Source organism: Neolamprologus brichardi, chromosome 8 (assembly GCF_056152115.1).
Source record: "Neolamprologus brichardi isolate AB-2024 chromosome 8, ASM5615211v1, whole genome shotgun sequence".
NCBI lineage: Eukaryota > Metazoa > Chordata > Actinopteri > Cichliformes > Cichlidae > Neolamprologus > Neolamprologus brichardi.
In genome coordinates this window covers 25627539-25640213 of record NC_142111.1, presented here as the reverse complement: position 1 = coordinate 25640213, position 12675 = coordinate 25627539, and positions in this window count along the sequence as shown.

The following is a 12675-nucleotide window of genomic DNA, read 5'->3' as shown; positions in this document are numbered from 1 at the left end:
GGGTCTGCAGCCTTAAAGGCCGCATTTTAAGCCCGATTACGTCACCGCGATGCGACGAAGGCTGTCCCAATTCAATGGCTGCTCGAAATGCGGCCCTCAAATGCGTCCTTCATTTCCCTGAATTTTAAGGACGTGGAGGTGTAGACTTCGTGGCCCAACATATCCCAGAATGCATAGCGCGGCGGTGGGTGTGGATAATTTTGCCCAAAAAAAAAACAACAAACAAACAAAAAATAAAAAACGGCGGATGAGGGGCTCCCGAAGAGTAAACTTTAAGTACTGAATATTATGTCACTTATTTATGTGCAAATGTTTAATAACGAAGAACATTAAAACATTCCTGTTGGCCACATGTCGGCAAAGTTATGTGACATTAGTGACGTTTGTACTAACTTGGTTTTAAAGCCTTTACTTTAAAATATACGCCGTTCAATAGCTGAGCTTAATCTTACAGAGAATGATCAAAGCTCATGTAGAAACAAACAAACAAAAGATTTTCTCCTTCATTTCTGTCAAACAAAGCTGTATGAAACGTTGGGCAGCGCGATGGAGGCTAGACCAACGTTTCATACAACTTTCACAAGCCTCGCACTTCCGGCCTTAATGGTCTTTGAGTACGCGGTCCTTGAGGATCGTTGAGGCTGCGTACTTTAAGACTGCAGACCCTGAATTGGGATACAGCCAAAGTGTACATGGTAACAGCGCCTTACCTTTCAGAGGCGGGATCCACTTAGTCCCCGCCTTCCGGTTTGTCACACCTGGAGTAATCAACTCACCTGCTCTTCATCTGACCGATTGACTGAGAACACTCCTTCAGCCTGTGATCAGCCTCCTCTATTGTTAAACTAGTCGCAGTAGATGCTCACCTGTGTTCACGTGTTTCCGCCTCTCATCATTCTCTCTTCTGTCCTGGAGCCTGCCCTGTTTTCCACAAGGAAAAAGAGACGTAGTGGAATCTATCCAATCATCAGCTTGGATATTGTACACAGAGACAGTAGATGTTTCCCATTTTTGAAGGACACTGTAAACTGTTTAAAATTAAATAAATAAATTCACCGACCTGCATTCCAAGTCTGTGTTTTCAGTCCTTCCCCCTCGCGGAGTGACGTTTTCCCCTGATTACAAGGCACATAAAGTGCATAGAGGTCTAAGATTAGTTTTGTCTTTCCTTTGACTAAATGTGTACTTTTTATTAACTTTCTTAATATTTTTTAAGATAGAAAGTTAACAGAAAGACCCAGGGGGCCAGGCCCCGCCAGGGAGGGAGCTAGTGAGACAAGGACCTATGTGCACGTGTCATGAGGATATAATAATGAGAGTGTCTAAGCTGTGGAATAAAAAACTAAGATAAGGAGGCTATGAGGGCGCAGAGAAGGAGCACGCTCCGCCTGGAGCAGTCCTTCCCTTTAAATCTAAGCTCTCTTCTTCCTCTCCTGTCCCATCTTTCTCCGTCTCTGAGTGAAGTTTGCTCTCCTTCTTTTCTCTCCCCCTGAAATACAGCAGTTTAGCTGGAAACACACTGAGACAAACTGCACACAAGCATCCGAAAAGGTTGACTCTGTTCATCTGGACGTAGCGTTTTCAGTGGGAGAAACGTTTCATCATCATCATCATCAGGTGATGTCTTCAGTCTCAGCTGACTGCAGGTTTCAATCTTAGAAACAGTTCATTTGCATAATGACTGAAACCAGCCCAGTGAAGGAACGATGGGCTGGGAGGTCAGTTCCTTTATCAACAGCCACTGATCATTCATCGATGGCCATGAGTCCCATTCACAGAGAGTTGGTGAATGGCTGCAATCACAGCATTGTAAGATGGTGACAGATGTACCCTTAGGCCCCCTCCTCCTTTCCCTTTTCACGTAAATGGCCTCCTTGACTCCGCCCTCAAACCAGCGTTCCTCCCTGTCCAGGATGTTACATCCTCATCATTAAAAGAGTGTTTACTGCACACAAACAGTTTGTGTGTTTGCTGATAGAAACGCTGCATTTCAAATTACCCAACACTTAAAAAACACTCACTTATTTCCTCTAGCTCGATGCTGAGGTAGCACAACGTATGGGACACCTGCAGTCGTTCCAGTGTTGTGCCAAAAGAAAAGGAAAGATAACCCGACCCACTGTGGCACACTTCTTTGATCTCCTGGTGATTAATAAATGAACAGCACTTCCTTTTTCCTGTTTAGGCTCAAATCAGTTTGATGTTTGGAGGCTCGCAGTGACGTCAAACAATAACTCCACTAAAGTGCGTTAAACCAAAAGCCTGTTTTTAAAATGTGAGAAGTAGAAACTACAGATACTTGTTTAAAAATGTCAGGAGTCAAAGTATAAAGTAGTCAGAAAAATAAATACTCGAGTACAGATACCTGAAAATTCTACTTCGCTACTTCCCACCTCTGCCATTTTAAAAAATTCAGGTCAAAGTTTTCTTGAGTTGTTCATAACTGATGTAATATTTTTTTTATCTGCCTGATTCTACTTGTTTCACTTCCAAATGAGTGGACTGAGCTCCTCCACGGATGACCCAGGATGACCCAGGAGTTCCCAAAGCACCTCAGATCAAAGATCTTTAAATGTGATTTTTCAGAAACATATTTTAAGATAAATCTACAACGGAGAATAAGAACCAGGAAACTAAACTAAAGCTCATTTTGTGGCCATAACTCCACACGCTCCCTGAACGCAGCACCCCGTCTTCATTCAGGGTATCGACCCGGCGGGACGGAGACACACACTGTCACATTAAACAGGATGGATGCTCCTGGACCGCACACAGGGAGCTATTATACCCAGTACAGCATCATTTATAACCACCGTGCACAGTGAAGGGGAGGGGCTGTTTCCAATTTATTAGAAACACATAATACGACACATCAAAGGCAGATTTATCCAGTCCTGCCATCCACTTTAAAGCATTGTACTTCCAATAATTCTACTTCATTTTAAATAATATCACCTGATACAGTCGTTTACCTCCTTTTGGTGCATTCAGGGACCTTTGGACACCTGATGTTTCCATTCATGCTAAATTAACAACAATGAAAGTGTTAAAATGGTCAGAGCTCACTATTCACTACTAAATCCTCTCAACATGTTTCTGTGTCTCTCCCACAAAGCCCTAAAGACTCCCATCCTCCTCCTCCTCCTCCTCCTCCTGTCAGACAGTTTCTCAGAGCCACAGCTCCCTCCTTCGGATCGCTCATGCACTCTTTTACTTGGGAGGACCCCTCTGAGGTAACTGTGTAAAATAATCCCACTCTCCAAAACTCTTCACTTCCAAAAGGATCTCGATCTGATTATCACTACTTTCCATAAATGTCCTCATTTTGGCACCACACTTGTTAGATTCCCATGCTCTCTCACCTTTCTTAAACTTTCCAAAAATTATCTTGACATTTTATCCATTTTTTTTTTATTTTGAAATTTTCTGTACATGTACATACTTCCCTTTTTTCAAGTTATGTTGGTTTCATTGGACATCATTAACGCAGAGAGGCTGGGAAGCATGGAGGTGAGATATTGACATCATCATCATCGAGTCATTTGTCGTCTATGAAATGTATTATTCAAGAAAATTTGAATGTATTATTCTCACATTATGTGCTATGGGCAGCACTTGGAAACTGTAGGGAGAAAGAACTCCCATTTAACAGGAAGAGACCTCAAACAGGACCAAGCGCAGCCATCCAATGACCACAGGAGAGGGGCCTCATAGCTGAAGGCTCTGCCTCCCATTCACACAAGAGCGAGCGGTACCTCTGTCTACGAGGTATTTAAGATTTTGTATGAGCCAATAAAGGGAACCTAATAAGGCAAATGGTGCTCTTAGAAAACCATCGTAAAAATGGATATCTGCTATCCAAGCAGGCTGACTGTGCTTGCAAGAAAGAGCCATCGTGATGATCTTGGACAACAAAAGAAGAGTTTATATCTAGTCCCTCGCTTTCCAGATCTACATATTCATATCCAAACATCCAACTATAACATCCTCCATTTCATTTTGCTTACAAACACAATTATTTTAAGGCAGAAACACATTAATAGAAACACAAAGAGAAGAAAAGTGAACATTCAAAGTTGTAATTTGACTCCGCTTCCTCTGATGGACTCCCTCTCGCTCCTCTCAGGCAGTATTCATAATCCAGGCTGACGTTTCTGTCATCTCCTCTCCCTCCTGCCTCGCGCTTCTATAATTAATCGCTGGTTGGTGGAGGTTACAGGAGCAGCGTCAGTCGGGGAGAAACAGGTAGAGGTCAGAGGGTCAAGTTATCACAGTGAGAAAAACACGGATCGTCTGTCAAAGGCGGAGACAGCTGAGAAAAGTGGGAGAGACGCAGAGTTCAGCGTGGCAGGGAGGAGGAGCGGGGTCAATAAACAGCGGATAAAAGGAGATTGGAAATGGCAGCAGGAGTGGAAGGGTGGGATGCGAGAAGGAGGAGGTGGGAGCGGCGTCGGTGCAAAGACAAACACTTTGTTTGTTATAGCTGCAGTTTGCAGATTTCTGCTAACATGTCACATGCAGGCAGTCATAACATGTTTCCATCTCAGGACGGCGTCCTCTGGTGAAAGTGGGCGTTGGCATCATTACTCTTACGCACCAAAGTTATGTTACTCTCTGTGAGGACACTTATGGCTCAAACATTCAGTATGACTCAGCAGATGTGTTTGTAAAAAGCCAGCTCACTCGTCATGTTCGGTGGCTGAGGAATAAAAGAACTGACTCCTTGTGACAGGGATAAATCGGCTGTTGCACTGAATTTATTTGCTTTCAGAGATGAACTGCAGGTAGTTCTGGTGACCAACCAGAGGCTGAGCATGCAACATCTCCACCTGCACCATCTGTTTTAATCGCAAGGTGATCACCCAGGTCACCTGGTGGGAGGCAACCTGTCTCCAAACAATAGCAGTCTGACTAAGGCTACGTCCACACGTACACGGGTATTTTTGAAAATGGAGATTTTCCGTTTTAGTTTTAAAAAATAATCCCGTCCACACGTGAAGGCAGAAATAAAGGAAAACGCTGCTAGGAACATGCCAAAGCAGCAGGTGGCGATATATTCCTAACCGTGTAGAAATGTTGGCCAATCAGAAGTCTAGAAGCCTCCGTGGGAATTAGTAAACAAAGATGGGCCATAGAAGCAGAACCGAGTCGTATGTGTGGAGGGACAGTAACTGTGTGTGTATATGTAAGCATTTAAACACTGCAGAGAGAACAATTAAAACAGTATTGTAGAAATTCATTTCACCGAAACAATAACGTGGCGCACAGTGTGCGTTTTTAAAAATCTCTGTTTTCAGTGACCGAAAACGGCGTTTACGTGTGGACGAAAGGTGCAAACGCATAGAAAAATCTGCGTTTTCAAAAATACCCGTGTACGTGTGGACATAGCCTCAGACTGAGTTCAGTTACACTCTATTTTGCACATAATTGCATTTCAGGTTTCAAATTTAGACAGATTGGCAACACTTCCAATCAATCTGAGTTTTTGTTGATGAGAGTGACTCATCTGCAAAACGTTTGCCAGCTAAGACAAAAAAACATCCCTGCAGTGTTAGAGCCTTGCACTGGTTCCCTGTGCACTACAGTCCTGTACGAAGTGGCACCGTTTGTGTTTAAAGCTTTAAATGATTTTGCACTTAAATATGTGGTGGATATGCTACATATAGTTTTTTCAGAGGTTATTTAATAGAATAAAGGATGAATATACATTCCAACTAACCATGTTTTACATATCTGGCCAAAAACCAGACACACGTGTAGTATGCCAAAAGTGAAAGAACAGAAGTTGTAGGTGTTCATAAACACCCACGATGTCCAGCTGGTTATAAGCTAACATTATGCCAGCTAATGTTAGACTCAAATGTCCTAAAGATGACAGATTCCCTGAGATAAACAGTTTGATTATGTTCTGACATGATATGAGAGTTTATTCCCTAAGTATTAAGAGACAACAATGTTAGATAAACTTCAAAGTCATTAATTGATGCAGGCTAGCAGCGGCTAACAGCAGCTAACAGCAGCTAACAGAGGCTAACAGCAGCTAACAGAGGCTAGCAGCAGCTTACCAAGAGAAAAGTTTAGGCTATGCTCGATAACTCACCGCAGTATCAATGTCACTGGACAGAAGTGAGCTTCAGTGACTCTTCGGCTCATATTAGACTCCTTTCCCAGTTTTACAGCCATTGCCAGAGTAAATAAAGGAGGACACTGTCACCCGGCATTGTCAGCTGAGGTAAACAGTAGCCTGACAGCCTTGCAGAGCTACGGAAACACTTTGGATCCAGTCCAGAGTCACTTTGTTATTTAAGTGCACTTACTACAGATGAAGGCTTGAAGGTGAAAAATGTAAAATACAGCAAAATGTGTAACTGACCATTAATGGAGTGGATCCATGTCTTATTTCCTGATTTAGTTGTGCTGATATTAGTGTTGATATTATTCAAACAGTAGGAGAAACCAGGAAGCACAGTCTGTATTTACTACCCTTGGTCTTTCTTGACTGACTAAAACTTGTTTGTCCTATAGCAGCCACCGTGGTTAGGATTATTTACTTGAATTGGGAGGTCTGTCCTCTGTCTTTTATTACTGCCTTTATGCACCAAAGTCTCTTTGAAGATGGCAACTGACCATGACACAGGAATTATACTTCTATATCAGAGATATGTTGTATTCAATTCAGTTTTATTTATAAAGCAACAAATGAAAACAACAGCTACATCTGGGTGCTTTTGCCATGTTGTAACTCAGAGATTCCCAAAGTGTGGGGCCCACCCCTAGGGGGGGGGGGGGCACAGAGCCATTGCAGGGGGCGGTATGAAAAGGGGAAGAAAAAAAAGCTAACGCTTGGACACTGCTAGCACGGGGCGCCAACACAAATACAAAGCAGGAAATGAAGCGTAGCTGAATATGTTTCCAAACCATCTTCATTCTAAGCCAAAGACTAGAAAACATGGTGAAGCAAATCTTCCCTTTGGTTTCACCTGCACAAGTGCTGAGGTAGGTCTCCCTGCAGGATTGGTTTGCCCTTTGTCGGGAACAGCGCTGGGCTGTTCAAATCACGGACAAACAGGATCCCACATTCTTGATTTTTAGTTCACAAACACTTCTTGTAATGACTAACTACTCCTGACATTTTGGAGATGTTTGCTCTTTATACAGTAAAGTTACAGCGGGATACAAATACTATCAGGCTGATCCTGCCACGATTTGTTCCCTCGGTTCAAATCACAGACAAACAGGATCCCACAGCTGTTTATGTTTTTGAACCCATTTTGCACAGAGAGGCATTTTTGAAAAATGTATTGATAGCAATGTTCAATATTATTACACAGGAAAAAAACAACTACAGTAAAATACTCACAGCGTGACGCCTCTGCCTTTGTAAATGGAGGGACAGTAACTGCGTGTGTATGTAAGCGTGTAAAACCTGCAGATAGTCAGATTAACAGAAACAGTATTTTGTCTCTATCTGCCATTCTGCAATTCATCTCATGTAAACAATAACGTGCACACAGCGTGATGTGAAAAAAGGCACATACCTTCACCGTTGCACGACGAACTCTTTATTCCTCGTCCACACCTAAACGCAAAAAAGGAGTTTTAAATACAAACACTGCGCAAACATTTTTCTTGTAAAACAAAGGGGGCCCAGCAAAAAAGGTTTGGGAACCACTGTTGGAACTTATGCCACAACTGAAACCCCATTTTAACCCTACACCGCATCCTTCTACGTAACCTGACGTGCAGCTCCTGATAAATTTAAGTACACATCGACATGAATGCTGTGGAAGGTTGCGGTGCATTTCCAGTTACGACATCATCAGGCTTGGCCAACTCCAGGCCTCGAGGGCCGGTGTCCTGCAGGTTTTAGATCACCCTGGGTCAACACACCTGAATCACATGATTAGTTTATACCAGGCCTCTGGAGAACTTCATGACATGTTGAGGAGGTCGTTTAGCCATTTAAATCAGCTGTGATGCATCAAGGACACATCTAAACCCTGCAGGACCTCGAGGCCTGGGTTTGGACACCACTGGTCTAAGTCAAGTTTAAGTGATCACAGACGAAGTCCCGTTTTCAAACCAACTATTGCAACTTTAATGCACACAGTCGAGGGATTTTGCTGCAGTTCTTTATAATGTGACTGTGGCATAAGCCAACAAGGAGTCATGCAAACACAGAAGCACAAATGTATATTTGTTTCAGGAGTGACAGTGAATGCATCACAGCACAGTCGAGAAACAAACCATTAATAAAATAAAGACTCACTTTTTACTCTCTAACATGCACACACACACACAGGCTGCAAACGTCCTGAGGGGCCGATAGAGGAGGCCGATCTTTCATTAGTGGGGCAACACGCCTGATTAAACTCCTCGTGGCCACACACACACACACACAACACTGAGCTGGACTGATCAATGATTAATGATTGGACCTGCAGGGAGAGAGAGCAGGAGGCTCCTGTGATGTGTAGTGAAACAAATAAGTGTGTGTGCATCTAAAGAAAGACACAATGAGGGAGGAAGGAAGGATCAGTGGTGTGAAATGAGACAAATGAGTGTGTCGGAGGCTTTGTGTATGTGTGTGTTCACTGTAGTGTGAGGCTGTTCTTCCATAGGTGTTTGGCTATTGATCTGCGCTTGTTTTCTGTGTGTGCGTGTTGGTGGTTCCTGTGTAATCACAGTATCAAAGCATTTTTGTCACTCCGGAGTCCTGACACACACCGAGCCGGCGGCCGTCGTGTGTGCACGACCGTCACCTGTAGCGCTTCCTGTGTGGCTCTGTCAGCATGTCAAATTGCAGCTCTCTGATTGGCTCCCTTTTCTTTCTTTTTCATCTTTTGTGCAGCCGAAACTTTGTAGTCATGTTTGTTATATGAGACAGATGACACACGCAGAACATGGTCGGCTGGTTCGGTTTGTTTCGTTCAGTCCGACATCTTTAGATGTTTCCAGCTCCGAACGCTTCTTCGGTTCAAAATCAAAACTTCAAATTGGTCAAAAATAAAAGATCACTGTTCTCTCCACAGCTGTTACAATAATGTGCAGAAGACAGTTAGTGACATACAGTTATGGTCAGAAGTTTAATGACTTTAAAAAACAAGAAATAGGTGCACAAGCTTGAATTTTTTTACAGGAACAACACAGGTGCAAGTGTTTTGTCTCTAGGGGCCACCGTACTGTATAAATAAAACTGAATTGGATTGATAATTAAATACATTTTAATGTCTTTTTTAATGAAAGTGTCCAACTTTATCCAAACTTCTGACTTTTCTCAGCATTAGTAACAGCTCTCACGTCGTCCTACATAAACACACTCTTTGCTCCACATTCATGTTTTGGGATCTGGTCACTCTCCCCTGAGTGAACTATCACATTAGTGTGTTTGGTGCTAAACTGACTCAGACTGTTTTGCTTTTTAGCCAATTTGGGTGACTTTTAGAGTGTAATGGTGCCTGGAAAAATGAGGAAGCTTGTTAAGATTTCAGTTTTTGGCAGATGGGTTTTCAGGTCAACAGACTCTGAGTGGAAATAACCTGCAAAGAGAGTAAAAACAATAATAATGGAAGCATTTATCAAACAGCTGGTCTCTGATGCAAGACACTGAAATGAACATTAAAAATTACAGAGCGATACCACTGCGGTCATGGTGACTGACATTTAGCCTGTCTGTTACTGACACGCCGGGCTTCATGTTCACACTGCAGGCTTTTATTCCAAACTCAACAAAAAGAAGCAGACAAGGATGAAACACATGCTTCGCCCAGACGGACATTCATCATTTTAGAAATCTTGTTTTGTTCCCAGTATTTACAGCTGTGAGATAATTCATGTCTCTTTGGTATTTTATAGTTTTTTGTCAGCAGCAGTGAAAATGGAGTCGTTGTGATAACGTGACCGTCTCGAGCCAGGATCGGGTAGCTTTGAACGGTGGTGAATAAATGTGGGGTAAAAGATTTGAGTTTATCTGGACAGAAATGACTTATTGTGTTAAAGTCCACCGTGGAGAGAAAGCTCAGCCGTGTTGCTTCAGCGACTCTGTGGGGAAAGGGTTTGATCTGCAGCCCGTGTCGGTCCGCTGGTTCCAACGAGCCGTCTCATTGGGTTTAATAAGGCGCAGCGTGTTAACGAGTGAAGCCAAACCTCTTACCTCGAACTAATAACCGCTCGTTCCACGTTTGCTTCCCAAACAGAGGAATGCAGATGTGCTTTCTGTCAGCGTCAGAGAGCAATTCATTCTTTTCATTTCAGGGCTTTTTGTTGTTAAATTACCTGCACATCAGTTTAGGATAGCAGCTCGTGAACTGAGCGCGCCTCAAAACCTTTTTTGTCCAAAAACTAATGGAAACACCTTCGTATTGCACTGTGACGTGTTCCTTCATGACCACTAACACACACACTAGTTTCTGTTAAGCCATATCCTGCTGCTGCAAATATGGAGACACAAATGGGGATTCATGCTCTGCAGGAAATGCAGTTTATCTTGTATTTAAGAAAAATGAAAGGGTAAAGACTGCAGTGACCACATGTATACACAAATAAAAAATAAAGCTGAAGGTGAAAGATGTTTCCACCTGTAGCTGGTGGCACATGTGACATGTTTGCTAGGAGCAGATCACCTGTATGCTTTCCTCTCCTCCCAAATAATAATAATAATAATAATAATAATAATAATAATAATAATAATAATAACTGCATTGGCATACAAATACAAAGCAGAACAACATGTCAGGTTAGGTTGTGCATAAGTAATTTTGAGTACTGTGTAATTTCTTGGTAATTTTGTGAGAAAATACAATAATTGCACATCTCTGCAGGTAGACTGGAGCGTTTGTCGTGGCTTTAATGATGAAGTTTCCCCAAAAACAATAGCATGCTAAAAAAAAAAGAGCCCTCAGTAATTCAAATTAAACAAAAATAATCAGTTTAACTTGAGAACATCAGAGGAATGTTTTAAACATGTGAGCTTGTGCTGTTTCAGATCTGTGTGAAATCAGCTGAAACACACACAAAGTGTTTTTACTTTAACTTTAAAAAAAATTAGAAGTTAAACTTTTTGCAACAAGAGCAGAAAAAGTAAAACTTGCAGATGTGCAGCAGGCCGGTGTGGCGTGTACGTGTCATCTGCACGGGCGCGTCACAGCGGTGGGAGGGTTTGATCTGCGGCCTGTGTCCGCTCTCTGGCTGCAACGAGCCGTTTCATTGGCTTTAATAAAGCGGAGCGTGCCAGCAACTGTCAGCTAAGGCGTGAAGCCAAACCTCCCCACGTGCTCCAGATTGGAGAATAAAAGGAAACTGAGCCAGGGGCCCCAGACAGCGAGGGTCCCCCCCACCCCCGGCCATAAGGAGTCCATTATGCTCCCGTGTGTCACGCAGCCATTTTTGTGGCATCTCGGTGGCACGCTGTGGCGTTTGCAAAGGCCCGGCCCGCCAGAGCGCTGGCACACGGCGGCCGGGACACGCTGCTAAATCCCATTAGAGTCTGTCCAGAGGATACGAGGCTGCCAGCGGCTGTCAGTCATCGTCAGGCTTTAACCTCCGGGAGCACAACACTTTTAATTAACCTTAAAAACAAGTTCCAGTGACGAGCTTTAATGCATCAGACAAATGTCTGAGCAGCCTGCAGAGGGAAACTCAAGGACGCTACAGCCGTGAAACGCTGAGCTTTTTAATCAAGTGTGTGATGCTAACATCATCCCCCAGCCATTCAGGACAAAATACTATTAAACCAAGAAAATGTCTTCACCTACGAGCTCCGTGTGGCATTTATTCATGTAACTGTTGCATGAATAATTAATGCTGGACAGGATTACAAGGCTGGGACGAAAACCAAAGGCTTCTTCGTCCTTAGTCCTTCGCTGGCTGGAGACCTGAATCTATATTTACACGTTTAGTTGCAAAGTGGAACAAAATAAGAATTTATTCAGCTGCAGTCAAAATGATTTCTCCAGTCAAAGTGCGGTTTAAGGAAACAGATGTTGTTCCAGGGACCGGGAGGAGATGCGAGGTCAGAGATGTAGTAATCATCATGTCCTCTACTCCACCTGTGCAGGCAACTTGTCCACCTGTAGAGAGGCGGGGAGACATTTTTGTCCTTTGCTGAAACAGAGAAGAGGCCTAACTTCATATCAGACCAAACGACTGTGCTCATCACAGCCGCTTCCTCAGTCTGGAAGCTTCAGCTGGTTCTAAAGATGATCAAACATCATTTAGTTATCAAACCAGAGTCTCTGCTGCGAGCTTAAATGTCCCAACACAGGCATGGAGGGAGAATCTGTTCAGCCTGGACACAAAAAGAAGGGTTGAAGTTTTCTCCCAGCTGAATACAGACTTATAATTAATTCTGATCTGAAGGACACATGTGTTCGCAGAAAAAAAAGTTACTTGAATTATGTGGGGATATTACAGGTAACTTTAAAAAAGCCACATGAAAAACGAGATCCTAAATGAGGAAAATTACATTTCCGTAAGAAATATAAACACTGTGGAGTCTTCCTCACTGAGCGCGCCGGTGTTTCATCACCACAGAAGTAAGAAAACAAGTCAAATCTTGAATTTGAATAAAGTTTCTGCCTCAACACGTGAAGAAGAAACAGATGTGATGTCAACTTTCAATCAAATAACAGAAAATAAGACAAAAACAGTGAAAACATCGGATTAATCACGATTAGA